This window comes from Nicotiana sylvestris, chromosome 8 (assembly GCF_000393655.2).
Source record: "Nicotiana sylvestris chromosome 8, ASM39365v2, whole genome shotgun sequence".
Classification (NCBI taxonomy): Eukaryota; Viridiplantae; Streptophyta; class Magnoliopsida; order Solanales; family Solanaceae; genus Nicotiana; species Nicotiana sylvestris.
Genome location: NC_091064.1, coordinates 146,530,652 through 146,554,155, shown reverse-complemented (window position 1 = coordinate 146,554,155; position 23,504 = coordinate 146,530,652). Strand labels below are relative to the sequence as shown.

At 36.6% G+C, this 23,504-nt stretch overlaps 1 long non-coding RNA gene across 5 annotated transcripts; it reads left to right on the top strand.

Annotated features, from left to right (window-relative positions):
- Positions 1-936: 936 nt before the first annotated feature.
- On the top strand, positions 937-9,521 carry LOC104225216 (uncharacterized). Of its 5 annotated transcripts, none has more exons than XR_011401860.1 (6): positions 937-1,206; positions 1,304-1,353; positions 2,900-2,947; positions 8,032-8,079; positions 8,356-8,478; positions 8,568-9,521. It is a non-coding gene; the product is annotated as an uncharacterized lncRNA (long non-coding RNA). The 5 variants fall into 5 exon arrangements; XR_011401862.1 differs by having other exon boundaries at positions 8,356-8,685; positions 8,779-9,521; XR_011401861.1 differs by having other exon boundaries at positions 8,356-8,689; positions 8,779-9,521.
- Positions 9,522-23,504: the final 13,983 nt, after the last annotated feature.

The window sequence follows — 23,504 nt, the reverse complement described above, 5'->3', positions numbered from 1 at the left end:
CTCATGAAACCGAGCAGCCAGAGAGTATAGGAGGCCGGTGTCGGTTGGAGAATGCACAGAAATATATTGGAAAAGAGGCCTCCGTCGATGACGACGATTAGGGTTAGGGGTGAGTTGAGAGAGAGTTTGAGAGGTTAGGGAACGAGGGCGGCGTAAATGAAAGAATGAACGGGTTTAGGGGGTCGTTTGGGATTAATATGATAAGTTTAATTGTGGACCGTTGATCTAAAAGATCAACGACCACAATTAAACAGGGTTACTGGGTCGGGTAGGTTTAATTGGGTTAGGGTTATTTTAAATTGGGCTTTGGTTTACTAAATTAGATTGGGGGGGGGGGTCCAATTTTGGGTGTAAATTAGGGGATATTATTTAAATACCCATTTTACTAATTAAAATAATTTTAAAATTAGCTAATAAAATGATAAAAATGATTTTCAAGCATGAAGGTAATTTAAAATAATTATTCAATATTATAAAAATATAAAAAGTTAATTTTTGTATAGATAATGTAGTTATGCCTATGTAGGGGCTATATTTGCAAAATATGCAATTATAGTATTAAACATGCAAATATAATTATAAAAAATATAATTAAAATATTTGAACACTCATATGATCATAAATGATGAATTTAGATGATTAGATCATCATAAAATAATATAACGGATAGTTTTGAACATTTATGTAACTAAAAATGCAAAAGTAAATGGATTTAGGGCCATGAAAAATTGTAGAAAATTGTAAAACACATGTGCATGTTTGTAAATGCATATACAATATTTTAAAAGTATTTATGCATATCTGTCTATGTATCTATATAATAGAGGGCCTTTGACCGGTTACGTGGCACTCGCATTTGGCACGAAAATGTGTTTTCTGCCTCTACGTTTTTTCACTTTTAAAACCAGTAACTTCACCACTTTAAAACCTAAAAATTCACCACCCACAACAAAAGGCTCCTCACGCCACACCGCTTCGCATTCACAATCGGTTTCTTCCCACATGCCACAACGATTCTTCTCTTCCCACAAAGATTCGTTACTCAACCCTCTGTACCTTCTTTGTTCTATTTATGTTTTTACGGGAAAGGAAAAATCCCCTTTATCTACTAACCTCTACACATTTTTCCCTCGCCACATTTTTTGTCACCAAATGCTACCTTCACGCCAACGATGTCTATGGGGAAAAAACTATTTCTCGCCAACGGTTTGTAATACTTTCAAAGTTAATCTGTATAATTTATGCCCTTTTCTTACATATTTGCATCTTCTAAAATTATTTACGTCCTAATCTTATTGTATAGGTGTGGACAACCAAGGATTGGGCTGCCAAAAATGTCGTAAAGAGATTGAGGTACAGTCCAAAGCTTCTCTTCAATATTATGCTTTTCCACAATTCGTAACTAATGGTGTGAATATTCTAGTCTAATGTTTCTTCCAAATCATTACTAAGGATGTAAACGTTATGTTAAGATTCTAACACACTTTATATGTTATCCTTAAATGTTATTTATATATAGTTTAGTGTTATGCAATTTAGATTGTACTAGATTTGTATTGTACCATTAGATTTTAGTATTGCATAGTAGTTCAATTCCCTGTTACTTTAGTTCTTTTCCTCTAAGACTCACACATTCAACAATAATAAGTTTAAATGTTATTTATATGTAGTTTAGTAATATGAAGTTTTAGCATGTCTTAGATTTTAATCGTACACTCAAATATTGGTATTGGATAGTAGTTCAACTTTCTCCTTCTCTACACTTTTATGCTTTGCTTGTAGCAACATATGCATTAAACATAGCTATAATATTGTAATGATCAGAAAACTACTTTTTCCAGCAAAATTGTAATGCCTTCTTAATTTTCATTTGATTATATGTAAATTTTTGCTATATTCATATAATTATTTATGTCCTGCTCTACTCTTTTGTGTTTTGCTTGAAGAGCGACATATGTATTTATCACAACAATCGAAGTCTAAGAATCAAAAAAAGAAATTACCCCAATAATAGTGTCAATATCAGGATATTTATTTTTAATTTTCTCACATCTTGCCTTTTTGGCCATATCTAAGTGCTCAGTCTCTTCCTTCAAAAGACACCCCTCTTACTCTTCATCAGAAGTTGAACCACACGTTGTGTCCTCTTTCCAATTCTTGTCTTTTCCCCTCATTTTTTGTTTGCTGAATTATGATGTGTTTCTACTTTTATTTGGTGTTTGACATTAAATAAAGCACAAATATAATTTATATTTTGCTCGGTTCTTATAGGGTTCAAGTTAAAATATAAACTGATTAGTGTAGTTTTCCATGTGCTTAGACGTTCATATTACAACTTATCTTTTATCATATTCCCACAATGGATTAAAAAATTATACATCATGCGCATCAAATTTCTACGAATAACTGAGAACTCTGTGATGATGACTTCATACTATACAATTACTACAATGAGTTTTGTTGTGGGTTACACTCTAAGTTACAGATTAGTTTTATTGGTATACTAAATTATCTTTATTCATGCAAGTTGTAATGCAACGGATAAAAATATTATCATGGTACTATTTCTTTACGAGGTAGTCTATGCTTGCATTCAGAAAATAATGACCTTATTCAATGGATAAAACTTAAAAGTGCTACAAACTGTGTAATCACCGAGAAACAATTATATTGCAGATCACTTACAAGCAATTCTGCATTTTCATCTTTCCTTCTAACATTTTGTTTGCTGCATTATGATGTGTTTCTATCTTTATTGGGTGTTTGACATTTAAATAAAGCATAAATGGTAGTTTATATGATGATCGGTTCTTATAGAGATCAAGCTAAATATAAACTGATTAATATAATTTTTCATGTGATTATATGTTCATATTACAACTTATCTGATATCTTACAGGATTCCTAATATATCTTGCACATCAAATTTCTGTGAATAATTGTCAAGGTAAATTTTTATGCTACTTTTAACTTTTTTTTTAGTTTTCCCCAATTAACATTGCATTTATCACTGTAACTGGTACAATTAAAGAACTTGGAATCTCCATAGATTTTATGTTACAGATTGAATATTTGAAAAATAAAAAGCACAACTAAGAGCCAAAATATTTTGAAGGAGTTTTACTCGATAATTAATTCAAAGATTGACTTCAAATATATTTGCTTACGAAAAGATAGTATATACGCTATTACATTTATGACTTTTTAATTACAATGTTGCAGATAAATAGTTTATAATGCCATCTTCCAAACTCATCATTAGGCCATCATCTCCCGGAATAAATTTATTCCACCTACAATATATGTCTTCAAGTGACACGACCCGGATTTTTCACCCTCGGGAGTCATAATGGCGCCGACTAGTGGAAGCTAGGCAAGCCTACCGTTTGAACAATTTATTTTTTTCCATTTTTTAATCCTTAATCAATTAGGAACCAACAGTTTATAACAGCGAAATTTAAACTAGCGAAAGAAACAAATAAAATCATTTAAATATTTCCATTACAATTTCTTAAACAAATACTACCCAGAACTAGTGCCATAACTTCACAAACGGTCTAGGAATACAAAAAATAAGGTCTGAAAAAATAAATACAACACTGTTTTTGAAATAAGTAAATAAAACAGGATGACTTGGATCTTTGAATGGACTGAAGGCAGCAATCCCAAGCTAAGGTCCAAAAGTTGCTGCACCGGGATCTGCACACAGTGCAGAGTGTAGTATCAGCACAACCGACCCCATGTGCTTTTAAGTGCCTACCATAACCTCGGCGAAGTAGTGATGAGGCTAGGACCAGACTACCAAATAAATCTGTGCAGTTAATTCATATACAGTAAAAAAATAAAAGCAGGAGCGTACAGTTAAGAATGGGAGGGGAAAACATGTTGCGCGAAATATCAAATAATAATAGAAGGACATCAGGTAATTACAAGGAACACCATAACTCAATTATCAACAAGAATCAAAAATCAAACAAGTGCACGACATCACCCTTCGTGCTTTTACTCTCGTCCTCACCATAAGAATCAATATAATCAGCACGGCATCACCCTTCGTGCTTTTACTCTCGTCCTCACCATAAAATCAATATAATCGGCACAGAATTGCACATTGTGCGGCACGGCATCACCCTTCGTGCTCTTAGACTATTCATTACAAAATCATATATGGCATCACCATTCGTGCTTTAACACTCTCTTACCAAAACAATGCACGGCATCACCCTTCGTGCTTTAACACTCTTCCACACTAAATCAACAATCACAAGAAATAAGGACAAGGAAATAAATGAAATCATAATAAAATCCCGGCAAGAGAACAATAGTACAACAATCATATCCCGACAAGGGAACAATATCAAGAACATCAACATCCCGGCAAGGCAGATAGCATTAAAAGCAACAACATCCCGGCAAGGGAGATAATATAATAATCCTTTTCTCTTTATCACATTTACTTTACAACTCACTACACAACTTGAGCCAATGCTCTATAAGGTTCAATTACAAATTTTACTTCCACAATTCGTTTTACAACTTGAGCCAACACTCCTCAATATTCACTTACCAATACTACTTCCACAAGCTTTGCTCAACAATAGAAATCATCACAAAAGGCATAAACAATTTAAATAGAGTCATAATAATCATTATATAAGACTCACGGGCATGCTTGACACTACCATATATATACTCATCACCATACATCGTACTCAACAAATAACACATAGCAAATAGGACACAACTCCTAATCCCTCAAGCTAAGGTTAGACCAAACCCTTACCTCGATGCCACGAACACAATTCAAGTCTCAACTATCGCTTTACCTCTTGATTCCACCACCAATTCACTCGTATCTAGCCATAAGTTACTTAACTATATCAATAAATGCTAAATGAACCAATTCCAATGCATGAAAATAGGTTTTCTAAAGTTTTTCCCAAAAAGTCAAAAATCGCCCCCGAACCCACATGGTCAAAACCCGAGGTTCAAACCAAAACCCGATTACCCATTCTCTCACGAACTCAAATATATAATTTGTTTTGAAATCGAACCTCATATCGAGGTCCAAATCTCCAAAATTTGAAAAACCTAGGTTCTGACCAAAACACCCAATTCCCCCATGAAAACCTTTGATTTTAAGATGAAATCGTGAGAAAAGATGCTAAAGATTAATAAAAACAAGTTAGAAACTACTTACAATCGATTTGGAAGAGTACTTGTCTTTGAAAAATCGCCCAAAAGAGTTTATGTTTTGAAAGAGCTTGAAATATGAAAGATTTTTGGCTAAGTCATGAATTTGCATGTCGCAGATGTCGCAATTGCGACCAGGGTTCGCAATTGCGACCAGGGTTCGCAATTGCGAACCCTTCAGGACCTGTTACACTCGCATTTGCGACCACTGTTCGCAATTGCGAACTCGCATTTGCGACTAAGGGGAATTTCTGGGCCTCTTCGCATTTGCGAAGAAATGATCGTATTTGCGATCAGCCCTGCCCAGGCCTTCTCTCGCATTTGCAATAGGTTATTCGCATTTGCGATCTCATATTTACGAGCCAGGATTTGCAAATGCAAAGCCTACAGACCTGCAACATACCGACTAAAAACCTGCAACTTCCTAAGTTTAAATTTCACTCCGAGGCCTATCCAAAACTCACCCGAGCACTCGGGGCTCCAAACCAAACATGTACACTAACCCAAAACATCATACGAGCTTTCTAGCACAATTAAACCATGAAAATAACATGTAAAACTATGAATTAAACCTCAAAATTCATCATTTTCATCAAGAACACTTAAAGCTCATAATTCTTCAACCGGAGGTCCAAATCACGTCAAATAAACTCCATTTTTCATCAAATTTCACAGTTATATTTAAATACTTTAAAAAGTTTGTACTAGGCTCCGAAACCAAAATACGAGCCCGACACCAATGGTTTCAAACATTAATTCTTTTCTTTATTTCATAAATAATTCAGCAAAATAATTTCTTTGAAAAATTGATTTCTAAGGCTTGGGATCTCGGAATTCATTTCCGGGCATACGCCCAAGTCTCATATTTTATTACGAACCTCCCGAGATTTCGGAACATGGGTCTGGGGCTGTTTGCTCAAAATATTGACCAAAGTCAACCATAATCAAATTTTAACTCTAGAAATTTCTATTTCTCATATTTTCATATAAAAGCTTTCCGGATATACGTCCGGATCACGCACGCAAATCGAGGTGAGGTAAAAAAGAGGTTTTAAGGCCTCATAATACAAAATTTATTTCTAAAACAAGTGATGACAACTTTCGGATCATCACATCAAGGTTTAACTGAGAAGATTTTCAGACTATCGTAAGTGCAAATTGGATATCCTTCTCTAAGGCAAATATTTGAAGATAGTATATACGTTATTGAATTTATGACTTTTGAGTTATATTGTTGCAGATAGATACTTTATAATACCATCATCCAGACTCATCATTAGGCCATCATCTCCCGGAATAAATTTATTTCACCTACAATATATGTCTTCAAGGTTAACTTTGAAGATTTTCAGACTAATGTTATTTATATGTAGTTTAGTGATATGAAGTTTTAGACTGTCTTAGCTTTTATTCGTACCATCAAATATTGGTATTGGATAGTAGTTCAACTTCCTCCTTCTCTACACTTTTATGCTTTGCTTGTCGCAACATATGCATTAAACATAGCTGCAATATTGTAATGATCAGGAAAATACTTTTTCCAGCAAAATTGTAATGCCTTCTTAATTTTCATTTTATTATATGTAGATTCTTGCTATATTCATATAATTATGTATGTCCTGCTCTACTCTTTTGTGTTCTGCTTGAAGAGCAACATATGTATTTATCACAACAACCAAAGTCTAAGGATCAAAAAAGAAATTACCCCAATAATAGTGTCAATAGCAGGATATCTATTTTCAATTTTCTCACATCTTACCTTTTTGGCCATATCTAAGTGCTCAGTTTTTTCCTTCAAAAGACACCCCTCTTACTCTTATATGTAGATTCTTGCTATATTCATATAATTATGTATGTCCTGCTCTACTCTTTTGTGTTCTGCTTGAAGAGCAACATATGTATTTATCACAACAACTGACTAAGGATCAAACAAGAAATTACCCCAATAATAGTGTCAATATCAGGATATTTATTTTCAATTTTCTCACATCTTACCTTTTTGGCCATATCTAAGTGCTCAGTTTTTTCCTTCAAAAGACACCCCTCTTACTCTTCATCAGAACTTGAACCACACATTGTTTCCTCTTCCCAATTTCCGTCTTTTCCCCTCACTTTTTGTTTGCTGAATTATGACGTGTTTCTACTTTTATTGGGTATTTGACATTAAATAAAGCATAAAGGTAATTTATATGATGCTCGGTTCTTATAAGGTTCAAGTTAAAATATAAACTGATTAGTGTAGTTTTCCATGTGCTTAGACGTTCATATTACAACTTATCTTTTATTATATTCCCACAATGGATTAAAAAATTATATATCATGCGCATCAAATTTGTATGAATAACTGAGAACTCTGTGATGATGACTTCATACTATACAATTACTGCATTGCGTTTTGCCGGGGGTTACATTCTAAGTTACAGATTAGTTTTATTGGTATACTAAATTATCTTTATTCATGCAAGTTGTAATGCAACGGATAAAAATATTACCATGGTACTATTTCTTTATGAGGTAGTCTATGCTTGCATTCAGAAAATGATGACCTTATTCAATGAATAAAACTTAAAAGTGCTGCAAACTGTGTAATCACCGAGAAACAATTATATTGCAGATCACATGCAAGCAATTCTGCATTTTTCATCTTTCCTTCTAACATTTTGTTTGTTGCATTATGATGTGTTTCTACCTTTATTGGGTATTTAACATTTAAATAAAGCATAAATGGTAGTTTATATAATGGTCGATTCTTATAGAGATCAAGTTAAACGTAAATTGATTAGTATAGTTTTTCATGTGATTATATGTTCATATTACAACTTATCTTATATCTTACAGGATTCCTAATATATCTTGCACATCAAATTTCTATGAATAATTATCAAGGTAAATTTTTATGCTACATTTAACATTTTTTTTTAGTTTTCCCCAATTAACATTACATTTATCACTGTAACTGGTACAATTAAAGAACTTGAAATCTCCATAGATTTTATGTTACGGATTGAATATTTGAAAAATAAAAAGCACAACTAAGAGCCAAAATATTTTGAAGGAGTTTTACCTGATAATTAATTCAAAGTTTGACTTCAAATATATTTGTGTACGTAAAGATAGTATATACATTATTGCATTTATGACTTTTGAATTACATTGTTGCAGATAAATAGTTTATAATGCCATCTTCCAAACTTATCATTAGGCCATCATCTCCCGAAATAAATTTATTCCACCTACAATATGTGTCTTCAAGGTTTAAGTGAGAAGATTTTCAGACTATCATAGGTACAAATTGAATATCCTTCTCTAAGACAAACATTTGAAGTTAGTATATACGTTATTGCATTTACGACTTTTGAGTTACATTGTTGCAGATAGATACTTTATAATACCATCATCCAGATTCATCATTAGGCTATCATCTCCCAGAATAAATTTATTCCACCTACAATATGCGTCTTCAAGGTTAACTTTCAAGATTTTCAGACTATCGTAGGTGCAAATTGGATATCCTTCGCTAAGACAAATATTTGAAGATAATATATACGTTATTGCATTTATGACTTTTGAGTTACATTTTTGCAGATAAATAGTTTATAATGCCATATTCCAGACTCATCATTAGGCCATCATCTCCTGGAATAAATTTATTCCACCTACAATATGTGTTTTCAAGGTTTAAGTGAGAAGATTTTCAGACTATCGTAGGTGCAAATTGGATATCCTTCTCTAAGGCAAATATTTGAAGATAGTATATACGTTATTGCATTTATGACTTTTGAGTTACATTGTTGCAGATAAATAGTTTATAATGCCATCTTCCAGACTCATCATTAGGCCATCATCTCCCGGAATAAATTTATTCCACATACAATATGTGTCTTCAAGGTTAACTGAGAAGATTTTCAGACTATCGTAGGTCCAAATTGGATATCCTTCTCTAAGGCAAATATTTGAAAATATGCCGACATTGTTACCAACATCCAGAGACGGCCTAAATCCGATCAGTAAATATGATATCGTGACGGAGTAAGGAACTTTACTAAGCAAATAGAGTGACTTACTCTTGCAACAACTTTATTCTGCTTGCAATTGTTTGGTTATCTTTATGTCAAGGGCTATATATGGATTGAAAACAATAACTACACTAAGGTATATATGGTTTATATTCTTTTATTGCATTATTTTCTGGATGCAGAAAGATCTTTTCTACTTTTGATTTTGGGTTCCCGATGTGCGATATACATAATACAGTAAACTTGTATCTCTTTTTCTGTATACATGGATTTTCTAGCTTTTCACGCTACAAAGTCCATAGTTTGATGGTTTGTTCATTTTCATGTCATTTGTCACTCATATTATATCACATGTTATTCTTACTAAGTTTTATGTTTAATCTTTATTAGTTAGATTCATGTTATAGCCTCTATCTAAAAGGTTGTATAGGATTTATTAGTTGTAAATTGGTAGCACTCATTGCAGGCAAAAGAGTATTTCGAGAGGGTTGCACTTATGTCATGACCCGACTTTTTCATCATCGGGAGTCGTGATGGCACCTATTGGTGAAAGCTAGGCAAGCCAACCGTTGAACAATTTACCTTTTTCCCATTTTTAATCCTTTAATAATTATAAACCAACAATTTATAAACAGCAAAATTTAAACAAGCGGAAGAAAACAAATAAAACCATTTAAATATTTCCAATACAATTTCTTAAACAAGGACTGCCCAGAATTGGTGTCACAACTTCACAGACGATCTAGAAATACTACAAACAAGGTCTGAAAAATTAATACAACATTGTTTCTGAAATACGAAAATGAAACAGGATGAAATGATAGAGAGAGACGCTAGGGCCTGCGGACGCCTGCATGACTACCTTGGATCTCCGTATGGACTGAAGGAAACCATCCCAAAGCTAAGGTCCAACAACTACTGCGCTGGGATCTGCACATAGTGCAGAGTGTAGTATCAGCACAGCCGACCCCATGTATTGGTAAGTGCCTAGCCTAACCTCGGCAAAGTAGTGACGAGGCTAGGACCATACTACCAAATAAATCTGTGCAATTAATTCATATACAGCGAAAAAATAAAAGCAGGAGCGTACATTTAAGAATGGGAGGGAAAAACATGTTGCGGGGAACATCAAATGATAATAGAAGGACAACAGGTAATTACAAGGAACACCATAACTCAATTATCAACAAGAATCAAAAATCAAACAAGTGCACGACATCACCCTTCGTGTTTTTACTCTCGTCCTCACCATAAGAATCAATATAATCGGCATGGCATCACCATTCGTGCTTTTACTCTCGTCCTCACCATAAAATCAATATAATCGGCATGGAATTGTACATCGTGCGGCAAAGCATCACCCTTCGTGCTTTTACACACTTTCTCACAAAATCATACACGGCATCACCCTTTGTGCTTTAATACTCTCTCACCAAAACAATGCACGACATCACCCTTCGTGCTTTAACACTCGTCCTCACCCAATCAACAATCACAAGAAATAAGGGCAAGAAAATAAATGAAATCATAATAAAATCTCGGCAAGGGACAATAGTACAACAATCATATCCCGGCAAGGGAACAACATTAAGAACATTAACATCCCGGCAAGGGAGATAACATTAAAGGCAACAACATCCCGGCAAGGGAGACAATATAATAATCCTCTTCACTTTTTTATATTTACTTCACAACTCACTACACAACTTGAGCCAATGCTCTATAAGGTTCCATTACCAATTTTACTTCCACAATTCGTTTTACAACTTGAGACAACACTCCTCAATATTCAATTACCAATACTACTTCCACAAGCTTTGCTCAACAATAGAAATCATCACAAAGGCATGAACAATACAAAACAGAGTCATGATAATGATAATATAAGACTCACGGGCATGCTTGACACCAATGTATAGATACTCGTCACCATGCCTATACGTCGTACTCAACAAATAACACATAGCAAATAGGACACAGCTCCTAATCCCTCAAGCTAAGGTTAGACCAAACACTTACCTCGATGTCACGAACATAATTCAAGTCTCAACTATCGCTTTACCTCTTGATTCCACCACCAATTCGCTCGTATCTAGCCAAAGGTTACTTAATTATATCAATAAATGCTAAATGAATCAATTTCAATGCATGAAAATAGGTTTTCTAAAGTTTTTCCCAAAAAGTAAAAAATCGCCCCGGGCCCACATGGTCAAAATCCAAGGTTCTAACCAAAACTCGATTACCCATTCCCCCATGAACCGAAATATTAATTTGTTTTAAAATCAGACCTCAAATCAAGGTCTAAATCTCCAAAATTTGAAAAACCTAGGTTCTACCCAAAATTCCCAATTTCCCCCATGAAAACCTTTGATTTGAGTTGAAACTATGAGAAATGATGTTAAAGACTAATAAAAACAAGTTAGAAATGACTTACAATCGATTTGGAAGGCTACTTGTCTTTGAAAAATTGCTCAAGAGTGTTTTGGTTTTGAAAGGGTTTGAAAAATGGTTGAAATGCATCTAAGTTATAATTTTGCAGGTTGGGTGTCGCAATTGCGAACCTCTCAGACAGCTAACTTTGCATTTGGGATTAATGTTCGCAATTGCGAACTCGCTTTTGCGATGGAATTGTCGCATTTGCGACGAATGGGAGTTTAGGGCATTTTCGCATTTGCGAAGGGACATTCACATTTGCGATATCGCTTTTGCGATAAACTCGTCGCATTTGCAACCCAAGGAAGCACAGGTCGTCTTCGCATTTGCGATGAAACTTCGCATTTGCGAAGCCTGCCGACCTGCAATATATCAGCTAAAAACCTACAACATCCTAAGTTTAATTCCACTCTGTGGCCTATCCAAAACTCACCCGAGCCCTCGGGGCTCCAAACCAAACATACACACCAACCTAAAAACATCATCCAGACTTGCTCGTGCAATCAAATCATGAAAATAACATGTAAAACTATGAATTAAATCTCAAAACTCGTCATTTTCATCAAAAACACTTTAAAGTTCATAACTCTTCGACCGCAGGTCCAAATCACGTCAAATAAACTCCATATTTCACCAAATTTAACATTTATCATTTAAATACTTTAACAAGTTTGTACCGGGCTCCGGAACCAAAATACGGGCCCGATACCAATGGTTTCAAACATTAATTCTTTTCTTTATTTCATAAATAATTCAACAAAACAATTTCTTTCAAAAACTTATTTCTAAGGCTTGGGACCTCGGAATTCATTTCCGGGCATACTACCAAGTCTCATATTTTACTGTGGACCTCCCGGGATCGTCGAAACACGGATCCGAGTCCGTTTGCTCAAAATGTTGACCAAAGTCAACCATAATAAAATTTTAACTCTAGAATTTCTATTTCTCATATTTTCACATAAAAGGCTTTCCGAATATAGGTCCGGACCACGCACGTAAATCAAGGTGAGGTAGAAAGGAGATTTTAAGTCCTCGGAACACTGAATTTGTTGCTAAAACAAGTGATGACCTTTCGGGTCATCACATCCTCCACCTCTAAAACAACCGCTCGTCCTCGAACGGATATAAGAAGGAAGTAACTGAGTCGGGGAAAAGATGGTGATAACAGCTCCGCATATCAGACTCAGACTCCTCGGTCGATGCCTTAGCAGGCTGACCTCTCCACTGAACACGAATAGAAGGGAATTTCTTCGATCTCAACTGACGAACCTGCCGGTCTAGAATAGCTACTGGCTCCTCCTCATAGGACAACTCCTTGTCCAATTGGACAGTGCTGAAATCTAGCACGTGGGATGGATCGTCGTGATACTTCCAAAGCATGGACACATGAAACACTGGATGCACAGCTGATAAGCTCGATGGAAATGCAAGTCTGCAAGTCACCTCTCCCACTCGATCAATAATCTCAAACGGGCCAATGAATCTAGGGCTAAGCTTGCCCCTCTTCCCAAATCTCATCACGCCCTTCATAGGCGACACCCGAAGTAACACCCGCTCACCAACCATGAATGCCAAATCATGAACCTTGCGGTCGGCATAACGTTTTTGCCTAGACTGAGCTGTACCCAGCCTATCCTGAATGATCCTGACCTTGTCCAACGCATCCTGTACCAGATCCGTACCCAACAACCGAGTCTCTCCCGGCTCGAACCATCCAATCTGCGACCGACACCGCCTACCATATAAAGCCTCCTGAGGAGCTATCTGGATACTCGACTGATAGCTGTTGTTGTAGGCAAACTCTGCTAGAGGCAAAAACTGATCCCACGAGCCTCCAAAGTCAATGACACAAGCTCGAAGCATATCCTCTAAAATCTAAATAGTGCGCTCGGACTACCCATCCGTTTGAGGATGAAATGCTGTGCTCAACTCCACCCGTGTGCCCAACTCCTACTGAACTGGCCTCCAGAAATGTGAGGTAAGCTGCGTAACTCGGTCCGAAATGATAGACGCGGGCACACCATGAAGACGAACAATCTCCCGGATATAGATCTCAGCTAACCTCTCAGAAGAATAGGAGACTGCTACCAGAATGAAATGTGCTGACTTGGTCAGCCTATCAATAATGACCCACACTGCATCGAACTTTCTCTGAGTCCGTGGGAGTCCAATAACGAAGTCCATAGTGATACGCTCCCACTTTCACTCAGGATTCTCAAACTTCTGGAATAAACCACTAGGCCTCTGATGCTCGTACTTAACATGCTGACAATTCAAACACCGAGCCACATATGCAACAATGTCCTTCATTCTCCTCCACCAATAATGTTGTCGCAAATCCTGATACATCTTAGCGGTGCCCGGGTGAATAGAGTACCGGGAACTATGGGCCTCCTCTAAAATCAACACCCGAAGCCCATCCATATTAGGCACACAACTATGATCTCCTAAGGTAACCTGCTTGGCACCTGCATGCTGCACCGTGTCCCTAAGGGCACACAAATGATGATCATCATATTGCCGATCTCAGATACGCTCCAATAAAGAAGAACGAGTGACTGTGCAAGCCAGCACACAGCTGGGCTCGGAAACATCCAACCTCACAAACTGATTGGCCAAAGCCTGAACATCCAAAGCAAGCGGTCTCTTACCGACCGGAATATACGCAAGACTACCCATACTGGTTGACTTCCTACTCAAAGCATCAGCCACCACATTGGCCTTACCCGAATGATATAAGATGATGATATCATAGTCTTTCAACAGCTCCAACCACCTTCTCTGCCTCAAATTTAGCTCCTTCTACTTGAATAAGTACTGTAGACTCTTGTGATCCATGAACTCCTCATATGACACGCCATATAGATAATGTCTCCAAATCTTCAACGCGTGAACAACGGCTGCTAACTCCAAATCATAGACTAGATAGTTCTTCTCATGAATCTTCAACTGCCGCGAAGCGTAGGCAATGACCTTACCATCCTACATCAACACCGCACCAAGTTCAATATGAGATGTATCACAATAAACTGTATATGGCCCTGAACCTGTGGGCAAAACCAACACTGGCGACGTAGTCAAAGCTATCTTAAGCTTCCGAAAGCTCGCCTCACACTCGTCCGACCACCTGAACTGGGCACCCTTCTGGGTTAACCTGGTCATCGGAGTTGCAATAGATGAAAACCCCTCCATAAATCGACGATAATAGCCTGCCAAACCCAAGAAACTTCGGATCTCTGTAGCTGATGCTGGTCTATGCTAGTTCTTGACTACCTCTATCTTCTTCGGATCTACCTGAATACCCTCTGCTGATACAACATGACCCAAAAATGCAACTGAACTCAACCAGAACTCACACTTTGAAAACTTTGCATACAACTGACTATCTCTCAAGGTCTGGAGGACCACTCTCAGATGCTGCTCATGCTCCTCCCAGCTGCGGGAATAGATCAAAATATCATCAATGAAGACTATCACGAATGAATCCAAGTAAGGCCTGAACACTCGATTCATCAAATCCATAAAAGCTACTGGGGCATTTGTCAACCCAAATGACATCACCAAGAACTTATAATGCCCGTACCGAGTACGGAAAGCTGTCTTAGGGACATCGAATGCCCTAATCCTCAACTGATGATAGCCAGATCTAAAGTCAATCTTCGAAAATACCTTGGCACCCTGAAGCCGATCAAACAAATTATCAATCCTCGGTAATGGATACTTATTCTTGATTGTAACCTTGTTCAATTGCCGGAAATCTATACACATTCTCATCGATCCATCCTACTTCTTAACAAACAACACTGGCGCACCCCAAGGCGAGACACTAGGTCTAATGAAGCCTTTTTCAAGCAAGTCTTGCAACTGCTCCTTCAACTCTTTCAACTCAGGCGGGGCCATATGATACGACGGAATAGAAATGGGCTGAGTGCCCAAAGCTAAATCAATGCAGAAGTCAATATCCCTGTCGGGTGGCATACACGGCAGGTCTGAAAGAAATACCTCAAGAAACTCATGAACAACAGGCACAGAATCAATAGAAGGAACCTCGGCACTAGAATCACGAACATATACCAAATAGGCCAAACACCCCTTCTCAATCATACGTTGAGCCTTCATATATGAGATAACACTAAGGGTAGAATGACTAGGAGTCCCTCTCCACTCTAAACGAGGCAAGCCCAGCAAGGCTAAGGTCACAGTCATTGCATGACAGTCCAAGATAGCGTGATAAGGTGATAACCAGTCCATCCCCAATATGACATCAAAATCAACCATGTCCAAAAGTAACAAATCTACACGAGTCTCAAGACCCCCAATCACAACTATACACGAACGATGGACACGATCTACCATAATAGAATCACTCATCGGTGTAGACACATATACAAGAGCACTCAAAGAATCACTAGTCATGACCAGATACGGTGCAAAATAAGATGACACATAGAAGTACGTATATCCTGGATCTAATAGAATTGAAGCATCTCTACTGTGAACACGTGATTTTTAACTCACACAAATTACTCCAAAAGAATTCCCAAAATTAGGTCTTTTCTTTAATTATTTGTTATTTTTAGGAATTATTGCGCGATTTTTCTGATTGTTCGCATATATTTGTGGACATGTTTAATTTTATTAATGCATTAAAAATACAAAAATATAGCATTGGCATTTAAGATTTGATTTTACATTTTTTGGAATTAATTAATAATTAGATGTTTTACAAAAATGAAAATTCAAAAAAAATAATAATAACATATTTTTGTAATTTTAGTCAAATTGTGTGATTTTCTTTTAATTTGGCATTTAATAATTTGTGATAATTATTCGTTAGAATTAATTAGTATTTTTAAGTTAATTTGGTGTTTTATAATTAATTAGAATTTTAGTTTTAATTGTTGAAAAGAAAAAGGAAAAGAAAATTGAAAAGGAAAAGAGAATAAGAAGAGGAAAATCTGGTTGGGCCAATTTAACCAGGCCCAAAACCAAAACTCAGCCAAACCCATTGAGAATAAGAAGAAGAAAATCTGGTTGGGCCAATTTACTAATTGAGAATCTCCTAATAGTGGTAGGGTAGTATTTGCATTATCAAATTAACTAAAAGCACTAATTGAGTGGATAATTAAGTGGATGATTAAAGAAATGAAAAGTTGAATTGGTAGTGGAAAATGCAGTAATTGAATGCCCATTTAAGGGAGCTGAAAATCAGATTAGAGAAGAAAACAAGAGGGGGGCGGAGAGAGCGGTATACACTTGATATACACTCTGGATACACTGGATATACAGGGGTAGAGAGCTAAGAAAACTTGGAAGAGATTCTGCGAGAGGAATAACATTAAAAGAGGGTAGAAGGCTAGGAAATTCAGAGAGGAGAAGAAAACAAAAGGGAGCGGAGAGAGCGGTATACACTCGATATACACTCTGGATACACTGGATATACAGGGGCAGAGAGCTAAGAAAACATTCTGAAAATACTGGAAAAAAAATTGGAATTTACTGTTTCATTGATTTCTATTTTTGGTTTTCAATTTCGAATTGGCTGAAACCATCTTCCATATACTGTTTTATTGAACTATCTGGGGTTAATAGCTAGATTAAAACTGGGACTATTTTGTTGCTGTTGGTGATTGCTGTTGTTTTTACTTCTGATCTCACCCCCTTTTGACTTTCATTTCCAGGTATTCCTTCATACCCTTTGATAACAAATGAAGTGCCACAAGTTGGAACCAGATTGAATTTGTATACAGATTTGGATGTTCAAATTGGAATTTGAATAAGAGTCTTGTTTGAATGTTAAATTCTATTAGCTTCTGCTGTTTATACTTTTGTTTTCTTGTTATGATTCATGTGTTAAGTTGTTATGATTCATGTTGTTTGGAAGGAACTTCTCAAGTACTTTAGTGTTAAATAATTAGGGTCTTAAAAAATAAAAATTTGAGGCATGCCATAGTTAGACACTTAGTAACAAATGGCTCTTGTGTTAATTTCATAATGTAGAGGTAAAATAATAAATATTCCTAGAGAAACCTTTAAGGCCGTTTAAAATATTATTGTGATTGTGGACATGTTTAGTTCTTGAACAATACTAATTAATTATGGCTTTTTCTTTTATTATTAGAGACAAACTAAGTAGAAAATTGTAGTTTGCTTTAGGTTGGCCTTTAAATAATAAATGAGGCGAGCCCTGCTAAACAAAAATGCATAAATTGTGGGGTCCTCTTAAATGTCTATAATAAAATACTTAGAATTCGAGATGGGCCGTTTAGCGAATTTCACAGCCCTCCCCAAAGATAATAACGCATTAGTCACTTTAGGTGCGCTTTTAATAATTTACCTTCTTAAACTCGGGTGTGCATTTCATGTGACCCAAATCAAATCCCAAAAACATTGAATAAAATGTGTTCAGGATTGCGAGTGCATTTCATGTGACGCAATCCAAAGACACGTTTTAAACGACGTTCAATTTTCTCTAAAAATAATTGAATAAAAGCGGTTGAAAGCTAAAATTGGCACATAGGTTCAACATGTATTAAAATCAGATAAATAAGCTGAATATGACAGTTGAGCGACCGTGCTAGAACCACGGAATCCGGGAATGCCTAACACCTTCTCCCAGGTTAACAGAATTCCTTACTCGGATTTCTGGTTCGCGGACTGTTAAATAGAGTCATATTTTCCTCGATTCGGGATTCAATCGGTGACTTGGGACACCATAAATCTCCCAAGTGGCGACTCTGAATTTCTTAAAATAAATCCCGTTTCGATTGTCCTTTAATTAGAAAAACTCCCTTTACATATACCCTTTTCCGGGGTGTAGGTGAAAAAGTAGGTGTGACAGCTCTGGCGACTCTGCTGGAGATCGAACCCAAAATCTCTGGTTCAGGGTTCAAGAATTCGAGCTTAGAATAATTGTTATAGTTGGCTTTATCCATTATCTGATTTTGTTACATGATTTGTGCCTAATGTGCTAATTGATTGCTTTTACCGCTTTGATATTCCATGAACTGTATATAAATTGTTGCGAAATCCTTCTTCTCTCTGAGTCTTCTGAGTCATGAAGAAGTGTGCACTTCGTGTGACTTCTTTTCTGTTAGAATCATATCCCAAATTTAGAACGAGGTTCGGACAAGTTGTAAAGCCGGTGAAACTTTTGTATTCTCGGTACGCTGCCCCCCCCCCCGGCTCGAGCTGTCCACTCGGGTAAGCCAGGTCTAGAACAATAAACCTAGGTTTTGAACCTAGAATAACTCAGCCTCATGTCGGATCCCTAGTAGGCACGTTTGTTTGCATCATGTGGATTTGACTTTGGGGACTCAACACAGGGGTTGGATCCGTCTAGGACAGGTATACCCCAAAAAATAAAAGATCATCCTGATGCATCTTATGTGCTACATGTTGCATTTATTCAAGGGTAAAAGGGTCATTTGGCAGACCAATGATAGCTGAGGGTAGATGAAGAAATGAAAAAAAACAATGAAAAAAAGAAAGAAGAAAAAAAAAGAAAAAAAAAAGAGAGAGGTTGAAGTGTGAGGATGTGCGAGTAGGGCCCAATTATATTTTTGTTACATTTTATTAAGAAAAAGAGCATGGAAACTTCAAAAAGATTTTGCACTCTTTATCATTTTTCAAAGATAAAAATAAAATCAAAAAAAAAATCCAAAAAGATTTTATATGTTTCATCATTGTTAGAAGAAAAAAAAAAGAAGAATAAAAAGAGAGCTTGGAAAATTCAAAGGATTTTTGTACTTTTTCATCATTTTTCAAAAATCAAAAATTAAAAAAAAAGGAAAAAAAAAAGAAAGTAAAAAAAAGAAGAATAAGAGTTTACATGTTTCATCTTTTTTCAAAAAAAGAAAGAAAAGATGAAAACAAAAATATTTTCTCTAAATTAGTTGTTATTTTTATTTCTCGCCCATATCCAATTTGTCCGAACTACGCAAACCTGATTCTCGTCTTTCGGGGCGTGATACGTAGGCAACCCACATAGGGTCCGGTCTTCCTAGTAAATCTTAGGTTCTTGGCTTCGCGGGGTCATAGCCAAATTTTGCACTTCTAGCCACCTTTTGGCCAAATAAGTCATTTTGCAAAAGTAGCCTCAATCATGTCAACCATGTGTCTAGTAAGGAATGTTTTTATCTCACATAGTGTTGGTTTAAGTTTTCTTATATAGGTGTGGATTTATTTACCGGAGTTTAAGCATGACAGACACCCCGTGACCATCCAGTCAGGATCGCTCAGTGGGGAGTTGCTTAAGGAGATTTGTTTTATTTTTATGTCCTGAGGTTGTTCTTCATTTTATGTCGTCTTTTACTTTCTACTTTTGTACAGTAATGTCAAGTCCTTTGTTATTGCTATTTTCTGCTTTATATTTTCTTTTATTTAGAATACTAATTCTATAAATGGAAAAATTTCGAGGTTGTTTTTCCTTTAGGCAATTAATATCTAGGACTTAAAATGGATATTTTTTATGTTCCCTTTAGTATATTAAGACCAAAAATTCAAAAATAAGAGAATTTTCTTTAGTACCCCTTTAAAAGTTTTCTTTTAAGATATTAAATCCAAAAAGATTTTCTGTTGAGGTTTTTCTTTGGGAAATTGATGAAAAATGACTTGAAAAAAAATTCTTTTATTTTAGGACATTGTATATATAAGAAAAAGAAAACAACAATACTTTTTCTTAGGTTTATTTTCAGAGTTTCTTCCTTAGGTAATCAAAAATTCAAATTCAAAAACAGTTTTTTTATCTTTTTCATTTCTTGTTTCGAAGTCTTTTCTTCAAGATATCAAGTGAAAATTCAAAATATTTTTCTTTGGTCTAGCCTTTAGATTTCCTTCTTAAAAAAGAAAAGAAAAAATCAAAAAAATATTTTTTCTCTTGTAGGAATTTTCCTTAATAATTTCCTATGGAGTATTTGTTTCAAAAAAAGGGGAAAAATATGTGCTCATTAAGCTTGAGTTTAGAATAGGTTATAGAGCATTCAGTCTAGAAAATTCAAAAAAAAAAAGATTTGCTTCTTTTATTTCTCTTTTCTCATCGGATTAGTAACTAAGGTAAAAAGGGAAAAAAAGAAGAGAATGAAAAAGGAAATGTTGGTTTGTTACTTCGTTCCCGATCTTCCAGATCTACGCAAAGATCTGATTCATGCGGCGTCATGATACGTAGGCAACCTACATAGGGTTCGATCGGCTCATTCTTTTATTATTATTAAGAAATGAAATAAAAAGAAAAAAACAAAAGAAAAGAAGAAAAAAAAGATGAAATCATGGGATGAGAGGGAGGAAAAAAGCGATAATCAGAAAGAGAAAAAGAGGAAAATGAGCGAGCTAAGAAGTGCGAGAAAAGAAAATAAAAGAGAAGGTTCAAATGGACGAATTTGGATGATGCCAAGTGACTTTATGACCCTCGAAGTCATTCTAGAATCATTAATTGTTGCTAGGTGCATTGCATGCAATGTGATATTTTTGCTATTAAATGCCCTAACGCTAACGTGATAGCTTCATTTTGTTATATTCACAAAAGAAGGGTGGTTGGTTTTTGGTTCTTAAGGTAACTCATCCATTGAACACAAGGCCAACGGGCAAGGTAGCCATGACTAGCAAAAACTTGGGCACAAGAGTTGTTGACCCATCAAGGGAGTTTGTGGATTCGGAGTCTGAATTGAAAGAGGAGTTCCAAAGGGTGAAACAGCAGATGACAGAAATGTATCAGTCTTGGATCAGGGGGCATCCTCCACCTTCATTCCCCACTAACTACACTGAAAACCCTGCAACTATCTCATCACTATCACAAGTCCAGGTTTCCACTGCTGTTGATATCTCCCCACAAGCTTTTCACACTCCACCCCTCAAAACCACATCATATCCCGCCCCTTTGACCACTCATTCTCTTGTAGTTCCTCCCCCAGCTACTTTTCCTTGATCCTCTAACGAGGTTGTGTTCAAAGTCCCTGATGCCCAACACTATGCACCAGAACCAACTTTCAAAGTCTCAGATTCATACTCTCTCGCTCCTCCTTTTGAGCCTCTCGGTGAAACTGAAAAGCTTGCTAAGACAGTGGAGCAAGATGAGATATCCAGAAAGGTGAAAATCTTAGAGCAGTCTTTAAGAAACATGCAAGGGATAGGGAGCCAGATGAGCTGGCTTACAAAGACTTGTGCTTGTTTCCTGACGTCCAACTGTCTGATGGGTTTAAGATGCCAAAGTTCGATTTATATGACGGGTATGGATATCCCATGGTCCATTTGAGAGGATACTACAGTAAGATGAGAGGCGTCGGTGGGAAATACAAATTATTGATGGCGTACTTCAGTCAAAGTCTGGGTGGGGCAGCTCTAAAGTGGTACACCTGCCAAGATGCTGGCAGGTGGTACACGTGGGATAATATGGTTCAGGCCTTTGCCAAGCACTTTCAGTACAATATAGAAATTTTCCCAGATCGCATGTTCCTCGCCAAGATACAAAAGAAGCCTAATGAAAGCTTTAGGGAATACGGGCTCAAATAGAGAGAGCAAGCTGCCAGAGTCCATCCTCCCATGGAAGAAAAAGAGATGGTCGAGTACTTTCTTCAAGCTCAAGAACCAACTTACTTTGGGCATTTGATCACGGCTGTGGGTAGGTCTTTTAATGATGTGGTAAAAATGGGAGAAATGGTAGAAGATGGGCTGAAGTCTAGCAAGATCATGAGTTATTCTGCTTTAAAAGCCACAACACAAGCAATTCAGAACGACACAGAAAGCTCGCTGGGTCAGAAGGAACATGATGATATTGCCATGGTCGTTTCAGAGTCACGACATGGACCAAAGGGTACGCCTCACCAATATACCCAGCCTCAACTCCAACCCCAAACCTAACCCCGAGCTCCACATAATCCACCTCAGTATTATCCTCCGAACAATGTTTGGTCATCTGCCCAACCACCAGGTCACTCCCTATAGCGAGCGCTAGCACCGCATAATGCATTCTTGCCTTCACAACATTTTCGAGCACCCAACAACCCAAGAAAACAGGGGCAGGGAAGGGAACAAAGGCAAAGAAATAGTTTCACGCCAATTGGGGAGTCCTACACAAGCTTATTTGAAAAGTTAAAGCATTCTGGCCTGATTGAGCCGCTCCTCGGCTATACTCCAGACCCATATGCAAAAGGCTTTGATCCTACTGTACGATGCATGTACCACTCTAATGTCCAAGGGCATAGCATTGAAGATTGTCGTTCCTTGAAAAGGGAAATAGAAAGAATGATTCAAGAAGGGGTAATTGTGATCAATGACAGTGACAGGGAGCACGCAAACCCTCTTGGGAACTTGTTGACAGAAGTTGATGATATTGAAGTAGTAATGGTCTTGGCAATATTTATGAGGAACTTGTTGACAGAAGTTCTTGGTAATTGGAAAGACGCTCCATTTCTTGGTCAGCCGGAGAGGAGTTTTGGTGGTTTATTTGTTGTCATTTCTGTTGTCCGGGTTATTTTCAAGGTTGTAATCCGGATATTATCTTGTGACTCAAACCCTTCTATCCTTTTATTTTGCCTAGTTTGTTTAGTCGTAGTAGCTCATTTAGTGTTGTCTAGGTTTGTTCCAAGGTTGTAACCCCGGTTTAGTCTGTTTGTTCTGTTGTTCAAACCCTTTTACCATCTGTCTAATGCAATTTTCTGTTTTCTGTTAATTCTAGTCATTTTTGTTTAGTTCTCTTTTCCTTTTATAGTATTTTTCCTGTTAACTCTAGTGACATGACATGCACGCGTAATTCTCAGCCTGGTCTTAAAAAGTTAATTTAGTCATGAAGCAATAAAATAATTTTGACGATGATAGGGACATTTGAGGGAAATAAGTAAAGGAATTTTGAGATCATTTCAAGCCCGA